This window comes from Anser cygnoides, chromosome 20 (genome assembly GCF_040182565.1).
Source record: "Anser cygnoides isolate HZ-2024a breed goose chromosome 20, Taihu_goose_T2T_genome, whole genome shotgun sequence".
NCBI lineage: Eukaryota > Metazoa > Chordata > Aves > Anseriformes > Anatidae > Anser > Anser cygnoides.
In genome coordinates, this window is record NC_089892.1 from 720,001 (window position 1) to 733,425 (window position 13,425).

Sequence of the window (13,425 nt, forward strand, 5' to 3'; positions counted from 1 at the left end):
AAAGAAAGAAAGGAGAAGAAAGAGAAAGGAAGAGACAAAGGAGGGAAAAGATGTAAAAAAGATGAAACAGAAGGGAGGGAGGGAGGGAGGGAGGGAGAGACGGGAAGCAGGCAGGGAGGCGGGGGAGGAGCCGCCTCTGCCCACGGGTACCCCACGCCCGGGCTGCCCCGGGCCCGCCGGCCCGAGCCCGAGCCGCGGCCGCCCGCCCCCCGCCGCTCGCCGGGGCTCGGCGCTGCCCTCGGCCCGCGGGGGCTCCCCGCGCGTCCGCGCCGCGCGGTGCCGGGCCCCAGGGCGGCCGCCAGGCGGAGCTGCGCGGGGCGAGGCGCGGCGGGGCGGCCCCGGGGGCCGGGGGCTCGGCGGCTGCCGGCGGCTGCTGCGCCCCGCGGGGCCGTCCCGGGGCCGTCCCGGGGCCGCGGCGCCCAGACGCGGCCCGCTGGGTCTCGGCCCCTGTGCGGCACGGGCGGGCCGGCACCGGACCCGCGAGGTGCCTTCGGGACGCCTCGTCGGGCGCGTTGCGTTTCATCACAAAATTGTGACTAGGGCTAACGGAAGTGCAGCTGCGGGCGTTCTGGCCTGTTTATAATTTTATAAAGATGCCAGGGGAAGCAGTGAGCTGCCTGTTCTGTGACGGCGTAACTTCCAGACAGGTGGGGTTTGGTTTTGTTTTGTTTTGTTTTAGAGGAAATGGGGTGTTTTTTCATAAGGACCAAGAAGAAAGCACAAGAAGTAACACATCTTAGAGACCGGCAGGTCTTTAGCCTGATAGCAGAGGAACTGCCAGCTCCAAGGAGTTTTAATGTGCTAGAGCTCAGCTGCATCATTAAAATATTTTGCAGTTAGACCTTTCTCTGTAATACACCGTACGAGAAGACGAGAGGAAGAGGCGAAAACAGCCCTCCCAGCACAGAGACAAAGCAAACCCTGCAACGATTAACAGTGGGGCCGAAGGGAAGCCAGGCCCGTTCCACGGTCCAGGAAAGTTGCAATCAACAGCAAACAGAAACAGTGAAATGTGACCGTCCGCTCGGATCTGACACCTGCCCAGCTGAGGCGTCCTTTATCACCAGGACTTGTGTCGCAGCCCAGCCGACAAAGACACTGGAATGATGCTAATGCTCTATCGGGTGAAAGATTAAATGTAAAAGAAGCGCAGGGGGACGACGCAGGGCCGCGCAGGCGTGCCGGGTGCCGGGGAGGTGCTGGTCCCCGCCTGGCCCCGTGGGGCCGTGCACAGCTCCCAGCCCGTCCCTCAGCTCTGCCCGCCCCAGGTGCCCGAGGGCACGGCCCGCAGGTACAGGCGGCTGCGTTCAGTGCAGGTAACACAGCAAACGTATGATTAAATAGCGCTGCGCAGGCCAGATGCTGAGCACAATCACTCAGAACCCACGCTGAAAGGAGGAAAGCTTATCAGCCCAATTTTACCCTGCTGAGGATTTCGGCAGCGATGCAGAGTGTATCTTCTTCTGTTTTTAAAGGAGAGCAGCTTTCCATCAAGGAAAGCATTTTCATTGAAATGGAAATACTCCTGGGGATGTCAGTTTTGATGACACCTTTGATGGGAGAAAGATTAAACAATTTTTTTTTCCCTTTTTATATTTGGTTGAAATTTTTGATTTGATAAGGTAAAATATTAAAATATATATATATTCACTGTTCTTATTTCAATTACTTCTGCTTAAAATTGCATATAATATGAAATATTTATTTAGCGTTATAATATGTAGCATATTGTATTTGATAATATATTTTTATACATAATGAAACAATTTGATATTATTAAGAAGACAGCTCCAGTGCTTTTAAATTAAAGTGTTTTTTTTCCTCCTGTTCTACCGTGAATGTTTAAGTTTTGTTCCAGTTCAAGAGGAAATGCATTTCAGAATGCCGCTGTGTTCCATAGACCAGAAATGCTGTTCCACGAGCATTTCAGATCTTAAGTTTTCCTTCGGTTTTAGGGTTGATGCAGCTCTGAGGCCACACCAGTCCTTGCCTGGTGGGCACCAGCCGTGTTCCTCCTTACCTGGGCTGGTTCCGCCTCGTCCCGGCCCCCGCTCCCCCTGGTTTAGCACATCCTAGGCTACGGAGTAATGTTATGTAGAATGATCTCAAGCCATTGCTTATTAATAATAGCATATTATGTGAGATGCACTGTATTGATTTAAACCCATGGGGCAGCTATGGGAAGAGAGGGTTTAATTTATAGAAACACTGATGTCTGATAGCAATAAATAATTAGGACGATTGCAAAAAAAGGGTTCATAGGCCACTGCCCTCCAACTCCAGCTGGCTGCTCTTGTCCTGCTAATAAATTGGTTAATAAAAGGAGAGAGAGAAAGCTTGGATTCTGGGTTATAAAAACAAATGACATTTTTATGTTTAGTGGACAGGCAAGAAACAGAAAGGCAGAGAAGTCAGCCGGGTGCACCAGGAATCACTTTGTGGTTCGCAGTCTGAATTCCTTAATGACATTCTCATTAAAAGTTCTTGCTGCCAAATGCTGTTTGCTTTCGCCTTTAGAACTGTCTGCATTAATAATGAGTAACTCCGCTTGGAAGTTATTTACATAAAGTATTGTTCTCATGTCACTGCCACCGACAGCAGCGCCGTGCTAGGGGAGGGAGGCAACACCGGAGGAGCCCAGCACTCCCTGCCACCACAGCCGTAACCAGAACCCGGAAAAAGGAGCACAAAATGTTTCAGACGTGTGGTTCCTCACCTGCTGGAGCCAGCCAAGACCTGCAGAAGAGGCTGCAGTACTGGAGAAGGATGAGCATGAGAGGGTTCTGAGCGCTGCTGTGTCTCCTGGGGTGTGCAGCGGGTGGGCAGCGCGGCCCTGGGGCGAGCACCCTGGCTGGAGACGATGGATGGAGGCGTGCGCAGGCTCACACCGCCCCAAGACCCAGCTCCAGGCATGCACGGGGGGCTCGCACCTGGCTCTGCAGAGGCGTGGCCTGGCAGCAGCACCTTCCTCTCTCTGTGCACAGATTTGTGGGGGCGAAGCCTCACACAAGACCAGGAGAGATGACTTCTGCACCCCGGGGGTTCCAGCCAGGGAAACAAACAGCTACCACCTAGCATACAATTATAAGACACTTTTCAAATGCAAACCGCCGATGTGCCGTCAGCCTCCTCAAAACATGGAGACCGCAAGCCGAGAGCAGGGGTTCTGGCACAGCCCTGCTCGCACGCGTGCTGCATGCCCAAGGCTCCCGGCAGCTCCGTCCCAGCCCCTGCCCTCACTGCCCACCCCGTCACAGCGCCTGCCCCGGCCACGCAGCGTCCCCGGCCACCAGCACAGCCCCGCTCTGTGCCCGGGCAGCGCCCAGGGCAGCGGTGTCAAGCCAGCAGGGCCAGGCTCCCACTGCGCCACAGACAACAGCCACCAGATTTAGCCCTCTGCATGTAGCGAGCCTTTCCTCCTGTATCTGGGGGCTGCGAGTCTCTGCTGCTCTCCTGCTGGCGGGCGCTGGGCTCCTGCACGCCCGGCCTGGGCCTCAGCAGCTCCCGTGTACTTACCTGGGTGCAGCGGGGAGGCTGCGCCCCGCGCTGGAGCACAGAGCGAGCACTTGGCTCCGAGGCTCCGGGCACCGCCGGCTTTTGGAGCGCAGCCCTCGCACGAGGAGCACCACTGAAGCCAGGCGGACAGATGCTGCCGTTTGTTCGCACACCGGCGTGGCCGTGTTTGCCTGTCAGATGAGTTCACTGTAGCTTCTGACTTGGGAGAGGGTCTCGGTGTCAGAGGTATTTGAGCACTCTCCTCGGGCACCGTGTGCTTTCCAACCTGCAGGACTCCGGTCCATGCCAACAGGAGTGTTCCTGGAGAGCGCGGGGCCTCGTGCTCGGCGGGACAAGCGTGAGCCGAGCTGCTCGGGCTCGGCAGCTGTGCTCCAGCTGCAGCATTGGCATGGCCCATGGGCTTCATCCTGGGAAGGTCAGAATCAGCTCTCTGCTAAGGATAGAAACTTTCTAGATTTCGTGGAGAGTTCTGAAGGATCCTTAACTGACAGAGATTTATAATTGGAACAGGGGTGAGCAGTGCAGAGCCTGGAGGAGCGAGGGCTGCTGGCAGGCAGCATGTTCATACCTGTGTGCCAGGAGACACCAGCGGCAGGTGCAGACCATCACCCCAGCAGCAACTGCTCTCCTGAGTCACAGCACTGGAATAATTCACCCGAGGCAGGACGTAGCACCTAATAAAGTGATTTCAGGTATTATCAGATAATAGCACTGCCCATCACTGAAGGAACTGTCTTTGAACTGCCCAAACCACGTGCACACGTTCGTGATGTGGCACTTAAGCTGCGTCTTCCTTTTGCATGACTTTCTCTGTGTGCTGCAGTCACCCATGATCTCAGATGCCCACTCATTTATCCAGTGCTGCATGGCTGCTTCACATGGCTGAGCCGAGACTGCAGAGCATTTAATGTGTCCGTTTCTAGGGAAAGCATCCTATACCCTGCAATTAGAGCGGGAGGGACGGTAGTAAACAAACCTCGTTTTAAAAGGTTATGCAAATGACTATCGGCACTGCAGTATCATCAGTCTGACAAGCTGCAGACAGCTGAGTTTGAAGCACTATCTGTGTTTGCATCCATCTCTCTTGGAAGCTCCTACCTGTTTTACTGTCACACGAGTGCAATGCTAACTCTGTCTCATACGTCCCTTGATAATATTATCATGTATTATTTTAAATTTTGTTGCTTATATTTCAATAAAAATAGCAAGCCCCATGAGAAATAGGAGACCCTTTCTTCAGGCAATAAACCAGTGCAAAATAGAAAGCCAGATCTTTCCATCCAGAGAGAACAATTAGAGCTGGGCTGCAATAGTAGCTGGATCCTAAATGCTCCATAAAACAGAATTTTGTAAAAAGTCTAATTTCAGGTCAACAGAAGTGGCTTGCTTCAGGAAAATTTGAACATTTAATTCTAACTTCTGATTTTACTTACATTTTTAGTACAAAATTGAAATGAAATATCAGTCTGGAGTGGGAAATTGAAATGTTCTGTTCTGAAAAGGTTGAAGCTGAATGTTTTGACCTTATCAGGGAAACTTCCCCCCACATCCCCAATTTTTCTTTCGAAACAAATTTTTGTCAAAGGCAACACGTTCCTACAAAACATCTTGCTTCTGACAAATTGGCATTTTCCAACGGAGAAGGACTGAGCCAGGAGCGCTCAGCAGCTCTGCTTGCAGGCAGAACGGGCTGGAGGAGCGCTCGCGGCCGAGCGACGCCGGCGCACGGTGGGCTCCTGTGCGCCGAGCCTGGCAGCACCCGGCCAGCGCCGAGGGACCTGCAGAGCCCAGCCACAGCTCGACAGAAGGCTCGGGCAGCTCCTCGGCTGCTGGCAGAGCTGCGGCCCCACGGCTCTCTTGGTGGCAGCTATCTGCCAAACTACCCTCTGCTCCAGCAGATGTTTGGGATGTTAATTCTCAGTAAATTTTGATGCATTATGTTTACTCCAGGTTTGACTGGCAGAACCATGCCTGTCCCTCCGGGCGCCCTCGTGCATCACCCCCTGAGCAAGCTCAGTGGCTTCTGCTGGCTTGGCTGCAGCTGAGCACCCGGCGGCTGCCTCCCCAGCTGCCACGGAGAGCCAAGAAATCACCCCCTGAATCCTGCAGGTGTTCGCGCACGTGGTCCCCGGCTGCCTGGCACACCTTGCCCAATTGCCCAAGTCACCGCACACTCCCCAGCAATTCCCGTGGCACGGCAGTAGCCCTGTGGAGCCGCCGCTGCCCACGCGGCCCTGGGAGCGATCCTGTAGAGCTGTGAGAGATTTGCTATCTCAGAGCTTTCTCAGTGTTGCCATTGGTTTATCCATGGCATCGCAGTCACCGCCACGCTGACAGTGGTGTTGTAAACGTACGGCACGGCTTTACAGGTAAGTCTCCTATGATAACGGCCATCAATAACCCGCAGCTCAGTTCAGGCAGGCGGATAGCAGACGGTGCGCCGTCCACGTGAAGGCGAGCGCTGCTCCACGCGCGCACAGCCCGACCCGACGGCCCGCGCGCACGCGCAGGAGCCTCAGCAGCGCCCGGCCAGGCGAAGGCGAGGGCACGTGCAGCCGGAGCGAGGGCGTGCTCCCGTGCGCCTGCAGGCCGGGGCACCGCGGCGGTGCCGTCGGGCTCGCGCTGCCTGGCGGCCGTGCAGGCACGCCGGCTCTGCCTCTGCAAGAAAAGCTGTGCACAAAGGGCCATAAGAAATGGCCCGGACGCAGTGAAAGATTTTTCATGGCAAGAAATCAAATAAAATGTTCGTCGTGATAAAGTGAAAAATAAAACATGCTTTCAGAAAACGGCCCTTTTCTTCTCCGTGCCTGGGAGGAGGGGGCCTGGGGGGGAACACAGACAAAGGTGCCGAAGGTCTCAATCATCTCACCGCTTAATTATTCCATATCTCAGAAGGCATCTCCAGGCAATTAGAATAATCATTCATGCCTGTGCTTTACCAGGGACTCCTGCATTCTTCCTGTGAAGCATCAGAGCCAGATTGTAATTTTTTTTTTTTTTTAACTTTAGCGGTGACCTGCAACTAAAGGAAAAATAAAAGTTTTTTGAAATATTAGTTTAATAAGACATGAGAATAATATTAAGGATATGAGCCTCCCTTATTTATTATTTATATGTAGAGTGTGATTTAGAGATGCACTTGAACCAAACAAGTCACTACCAAAGAGTGGATCTATCTCTCTCTATATATATTAAAAAAACCTACAATATTCGCCTGGAGATTCTGTCCACATATTCGGAGATTGTGATTTAACATACACAGTTTATCAAGGCTGGTGTACTGCACAGAGAGACTGGAGTTTTATGTAAGGGTATAAATAATCAATGCACATAGCAACTTTAAATTACTGCTAATGTGTTTTACTTATGTTCCCACTAGAACGATATGTGAAATAACAGGGAGTTGCTAGGCACACACTTGACAAATAATATCCATGAGTTTCCATTTTTATTATTTTTATACATTTCTTATTAAACCAAGTGGTATAGTTCAAAGCCTTGCAGCCAACCCCTACTTGTGGATTACAGCACGCGTGTGAGGCGCGAGGCTCCGGGAGCCCTGCCGAGCCCAGGCAGCTCCGCCAAGAGGAGCCCGCGAGCGCGGCGGGGCTGGGCTGTGGTGCCCATGCGGCCGCAGTGCCCCGCTCCCCTCTCCTTTGCTTTCTGAGGTTTTGCTTGCTTGGATGGCAGTGGCCCGGGCCTCCTAGGGCCCCTCAGGGCCAAGGGCCAGGTCTTTCTCTCACCCCTGCAGCATGAGCATTTGCACTTTGCTCCCATCACCACACCGCACAGTGGCTCTAAATTAAGCTGTTAAGCCCATCCTTTGCCTCCATGTGCTGCTGTATTCGAATTGCAATTCACCTTTTCTCTTCTGCCATTTACTTTATACTGCGTCTGCCGACATCTTGCTGGAGTGCACGCAGGAGCCGAAGGGCTGGTTCCCTCAGCCCAGACCCCAGGCAGTTACCTGGGGCCAACGGGCCGTGCGGGTGGCGGCAGCGGGGGCGGGCAGCACAGCGCCGGGTGGCCCCGCTCCCACGCCCGTGCACAGCGGCTGGGTCGCGCATCCCCACCATGCGCCGCTGCTGGGGCAGAGGCCAGACCCCGCCATGGCCCGGCACCCCGGAGCAGATTCCCTGCCTGCTTTTGACCCCCACTTGGGTAACGGCACTGGGTCCGTGCCACCGGCGGGCAGCAAGCACCGAGGACAAGGGCTGAGAGGCCGGCCAGCTGTGCGGGCTGCTTCCTGCTGCAGCAGCTGGGCCAGGCTCAGCTTGCAGGAGCTGGAGTTCAGGACTCCTTCCGGAGGCTAAGCAGCTCTCGTCCTGCTGGGAAGGGGTCATTTAAAGTAGCATCTCTTTACAGGAACTGACATGCATACCATTTGTAGAAGCACAGCATCGCCAGGCTAGCTTGAAAGATGCTGTCCACATAAATCCAAATATTAAACATGGCACAGATAGGAAAGACACTTGCATAGACAGAAGGAAAGATTTGCTTCAAAGCGTGCAATCATCTGATATTTGGGCGCTGGAGCTGTTACAAAAACCTTTTCTGAGCTCAAGTAATTGGTACGTGAGAAGCAAAGAGCATGCTGTTTGAGGACTGCCCGCCCTACATACACAGTGGTCCTGTACTAAACCCCGGCAGGGAGCTTTCCTGTTTTCCATTAAACCTATTTAGCAAACAGTAACTATTTCTTTGTAAACAAGTCCTTACATGTTTGTTATTATGTCACTATCAAAAACATATATCTTTGAACTGTGCTTAATGGAAGAAAATTAGCAGAGTGCTTTAAAAAGAGGTATTTCTCCTCCACTAGAAATGCTAAAAAAGGCAAATGGATTTCCTCAGGGCTGACAGGTTGGGGTTGTCCCTGGCTCTCTGGAAGCGGGCAGGCGCCTCCACTGACATTGCCACGACCCATTTCATTGATGCAAACATCTCCTTGCTGTGCAGATAAGCAAGAAAGCACAGCAGCCTTTGCACAACATGCTTACTCACAAAACAAATGTCATTCTTTGCAAGGAGTATAGAACCCAGACCCACACTGTTAATGTTAATTGAAAAACTTGTAGTAACCTCAGAGAGAGTACACGCAGACTCATAAATATGAGACCAAAGTTAAATGATTGTCATGTAAGGCTAGTAGATTACAGGTCCTTTTTGTAGTAGGTGAAAGAAGAGCTGTCCATGAAGGGTATGGATGGGTGAGGGAGCTGGGAACAAGAATGTCAATTAGGGCAATATGATTTTAAAGATTATCTTTAAAATGCATTTCCAAAGAGTGAGCAACAGTGACCATCCACAATAGCAAAGCATTCTCCTGAATGGTGCGTGGAAGGAGGGAATGGGGCTGCTCCAGGCTGAAGCACAGCCAGCACCACCAGCAAATCTCCCTGTCAGGCTGCAGAGGCACAAAAGCCCTGGGCAGGCAGAGGAAGCAGCAGCTATTACATGGTGCACACGCACTCGTGCACACACAGAGTGGAGGGAAGTTATCCTTCAGCACAGAATTTGGTATGGGGGAAAAAAGCCCTATTCAACTGAAAAGCAGCTTTGGATCTTTAATTAAAAAACAGGGTTCACAGCACCAGGGCATTGACTTCCACTAGTTAATCTCCATCACTTCATTTCACCACCAACTTCCATACTCTACAAAACTGCTGGAGACAATTTTTATTGATTGCTCTTCAAGCCGTCAAAAGCGTCCCTGGCTGATCATATGTTACCCCCAGACACCTTGTGCATTTCAGATAATAACTTGGTGCTCTAGAGAAGAAATGAATTGGATGTGCAGTCAGTAACTGTCCAAGTGAATCATGTTACTATATGTCAGCGGCCCAGGCTCTGACTATCATTTTAACAGAGAGAAATCCGCTATTTTCATGGCTGTTTGAAATTATTTTCCAGATGAATAAGATATAACAACAACTACTTACAGTAAAGAATAATATGGGGAATCTGTTTGCTACTTGGAAACAAATCTTTCAAGTTTAATAACGCTTAATAGTATTTAATCTGTAACTAGAAAGATGAAATTTTGAAAGTAGATTTCAGGTAATACAAAAATCTTGTGATGCAAAAGAGTGGGAAGCTGAAGTTGGTGTAGGTGCCGGGTGGTATTTCGTATCTCGTAATTGCAAACATAACAACTCATACAGAAAATAGAACATTACTAACATACTGTCAACAAAGATGTATACTAATGCCAAACATTGGCAGTGACAGTTTATTTTGCATAAACAATTATCATGTACCAAGATTATTCCCTTTTTCAGTTGTGTTTGCCAGTGTATGTTTCATTTGGAATCGCTACAAATAACTGCAAATGGATTTTGTGAGGTTAAAAAATAAGCAAATAATATAGAAGCTCTTGTATCTTTATCACACTGCTAACATTTTAAATGCTTAAGGCTTACATTTTTTCTACAGCTACTGTAACGCTGTCAGCCTGGCTTTGCGCTTGCACAGATCTGACAATGCGGTTGCACTGCTCAGCGTCGCTTCCCTCTCGTGACTCTCCTTTGTGCTCTGCTGGCAGACACTGCTGTGCCTAAGTTTTAAAAAACGTTGAAAACAAAATGTGCACGTTTTCAAGGATGCCATTTTGAAAATGGCTGGGCGTCTCGTGAGGACGTGCCCGTGTGTTTGCGGTACCGCCAGATAGCGCGCGTCGGTGCCGTGGGCATTGACCCTTGCTTGATGGTGCCTCTTTAAGAGCACTTTTAAGAAAGATTTGGGTTCCCGGGGTCGGCACGGAGGAAGGGCTTATAAAGCTTTGCTGCAAGCCGAGCTGTACCTGAGCGTGTTCTGGAGGAATCCTTCACGTGGGAGATTCTCCTGTCACTGACAAATTTGCTACAGGAACCCCCACCCACTTCACAGCAGAAGGAGCAGCTGTCCCTTTCACTGCCTTATCTCCTGGTTTACAGAAGACTAATGAGAGGGATTATTTGACTGATACCAACCTGCTTCTCCTGTCCATCACACATGCTTTCCCCTCCAAGGGCTGCAGGCGGCTCTGCAGACCCCTCTCCAGACGCCGGTGGCACAGGCAGCTGGCTGCAGGCTCCCACTGCCCCACCCCGCCCGGGCTTTTCCCAGGGAAATGGCTCATATCCGTGTATTAAAGCAGCAAACGTGACAGAAATAAAGAAGCAGTTGTTCGGTAAATGGCAGGATGTCCCGCGTCTCTGCTAGCAGCACAGACAGAGGCCACGGTCACTTTTAATTACTTGTGTATTATCATCTCTATTACCAAAATGGTTAAATACGTTGTGAGATACAATGGCTTAAAAAGAGCAACCTACTCATTCAGTGGATGAAAAAAAGTTGAGGAAAAATGTATTTATTCTGATCATTTTGGAGTTGTTTAAGAGTCCAGAGGCCAGAAATTATTTGCAGGCAAATCCACCATCCCAACCGGGTACCAGGAGTCAAGTGCTGTCCCTGGCCTCGGTGGGCCCGGCGCAGCCCCAGCTCCCCCCGGCAGCCTTCCTCTGCTGTGGCTGCTTGTTTTTCCTTAACTTACACCTGAGCGTCTCTGCACTGAAAATTTACTGCACACCAACAATTAAAAAAGGCAGCTTTGGTGAGACAGGGCCGAGCAGCGTGGTGCAGTGACACGAGCTGTGGGCAGTGCCCCATCCCCCAGACGCCCAAACCCGGGGGCACGCAGCCCCCTGCCCACTGGCGGGGTGAGGCGGAGCAGAGCGCACCCCACAAGTATCTCAGGTTCGGCACAACCGAACTCCACCATCTTCCCTCCCCTCCTCAATCTGTTCTCTGGCTTTTCAGCTTCCTACCACAAGTCCCTGCTATTCTGTCACAAACTCCCGGTGGGAGATGGAAGCAGAAAATGCTCCTGCCACTCGTGACTGCTAAGTCTGCTCTTGTTCCAGCTGGTAAGTCATAAAGAAATGGTAAAACACAACCCCCTCAGGGCTGCTGGGAGCCGGATCGAGTTTTTCCATCTCTCCCCAGAGACGGCTCTTTATTCTCACACTGACAAAACTAATGGCCTTGCCTGGTATGACAATGACAAAGCAGCTGATTGCATTTGCCCCAACAGTGTGCTGTCACGCGTGACGGGCCCTGACCCCCGTCCCGGTCTGGAGACACGGATCCAGCCCAGGGTCTTCACAGCCAGAGCTCATGTTTCCAGATAAATATTTAATTTTTAAGAATGAAATCTTAATTACTACAGAAGGTTTCACAGTGCGACTCTCTGGTGCTCGGGCAGGGTGCAGGTGTCCGACCCCCCTGCGTGCCCCGGCAGCCCAGAGGCTGGGCCCCCCCGGCACCCCCCGGCTGCCAGCACCCCTGCAGCTCCTCGGGGCAGGAGGCACCCAGCGGGCGCCCCGCAGCTCGCAGCGTCCTGCAGCCTGCAGATCCCTGCAGGTGCCACCGGGCAGGTGGATGCCTGCACACGGCCTGCTCCTCCATCATTTAATCTGGAGTGATGCATATAGAAATTTAGATCAGGCAGCTTGACATTCCTGACTGCTGAGGCTGTGAATCGATGGCCTCTCTACTCCCTGCTGGGGAGATCGATTCCCCAAGCACAATGGATTGGTTTCATCACTTTGGTTTCACCTTGTCAAAGTCATGTCTGATTTACTTTAGTCTGGAGGGTAGATTTTAAGTATTTCATTGCATTTTGTAATCTTGCGGCATGTCTCGCTAATTGCCTTGCCCTGTTAGAAGCAGGAAGCGAGTCTGGCACCCCCGTTTGTACAAGCACCCTGCCAATGAAGAAGCAAGGATCAGTACCTGTACAACAGGCGGCGTCCCCGTGCGTGGGGCTGCCCCTGGCCGTGGGTGCTCGCTGGGCCAGCGCTGACACCGGGGCTCCCAGCACCTGGCCCCGGGCGCAGGCTGTGCTGTGCAGGCGGCTCCGGGGAGGCTGGGGTTGGGCCGCAGCTGCAGAGGAGCAGAGCTGCTGCACTGGGCCAGGGTCGTGCTCTGGGCTCACGTTTCCCAGGCGAAGGAGGAGCAGGCAAGCAAGGCGCTCGGCAGAGCTGGGTCGGAGCCTCCCTGCGAGCCTCAGCCAGAAGCAAGATGCTGCCAAGGCTCAGAAGCAGCCAGGAAACATCCTGGGATTTGCATGTGCTGGTGGGCGGTCCTGGGGCTGCCTGGCGTGGGAAGAGGCTCTGTCCACATGGTGCCTCCAGGCTGGTCAGGAAAAAAAACAAACAAGCGTTTTGCATCCTTGCACCACTGCTTCCCAAAGCAGAGCCGGCTGAGCCCCGCTGCAGGCAGGTCAGGGCAGGAGGCTGCTCTGCCCCTGCCAGCCGGAGACCAGAGAGGTCTTGCAGCCTACCCCCTCTCCAGCCAGGACCGTCCCTCTTCCCCTTCCCCTTGCAGCAACTTCTTCCCATGAGTGTTACAGCGCTGGTCCGGGAGGCAGCTGCAGCCTCAGGGCAGGCGAGGAGGCTGGGTGGCACTGCTCCTGCCTCCACCCACGGGTCGGACCTTGGGGCTGCCCACCCTGCCAGCACTGCCCGGCTTTGCTGGGCCAGCAGATGCATGTGCCCACAGGGACATCTCCGCTTCAGAATGGTGACACCAGGCCATGCCAGGCAACCCCCCCCCCCCCATGGCAGTAACCTCAAGGGGCCTCAGCGTGGCCCAGCTCTGCCCCTCGAGGAGCTCCTCCCCACACCTGGAGAGCTGCAGCCCGCAGAAAAAGCGGCAGGTCCCAGGGGCTCACTTTCTTCACCAAAGGAATGAAAATAAAAATGTTACTACAGCTGCCGTGGCCATAAACTAAACCTGGGATAGATGGCGGTCAGTCCTGCAGGCTTCCTAATGGCTTGTTGTTAGCAAAATTATTTTCCCGGTGCTTGGTTTGGCCCAAATTCTGCTTTGTCCAATTATACTCCTGGGTGAGTTTCCTGAATGTAA

The 13,425-nt window shown here is 52.6% G+C and overlaps 1 long non-coding RNA gene across 2 annotated transcripts in view; it reads right to left on the reverse strand.

The window, feature by feature from the left end:
* The window catches only part of LOC125180820 (uncharacterized), a 19,864-nt gene extending 6,998 nt beyond the window's left edge, over positions 1-12,866 (reverse strand). Inside the window, exons 1-2 of one of the 2 annotated variants that reach the window (XR_010826129.1) lie at positions 12,292-12,866; positions 2,717-4,456 (exon numbers count right to left, since the gene is read on the reverse strand). This is a non-coding gene — a long non-coding RNA (uncharacterized lncRNA). Of the gene's footprint in view, positions 1-2,716; positions 4,457-10,487; positions 10,610-12,291 lie in introns of those variants that run through there. The other variant, XR_007159722.2, reaches the window with a different exon arrangement.
* Positions 12,867-13,425: the final 559 nt, after the last annotated feature.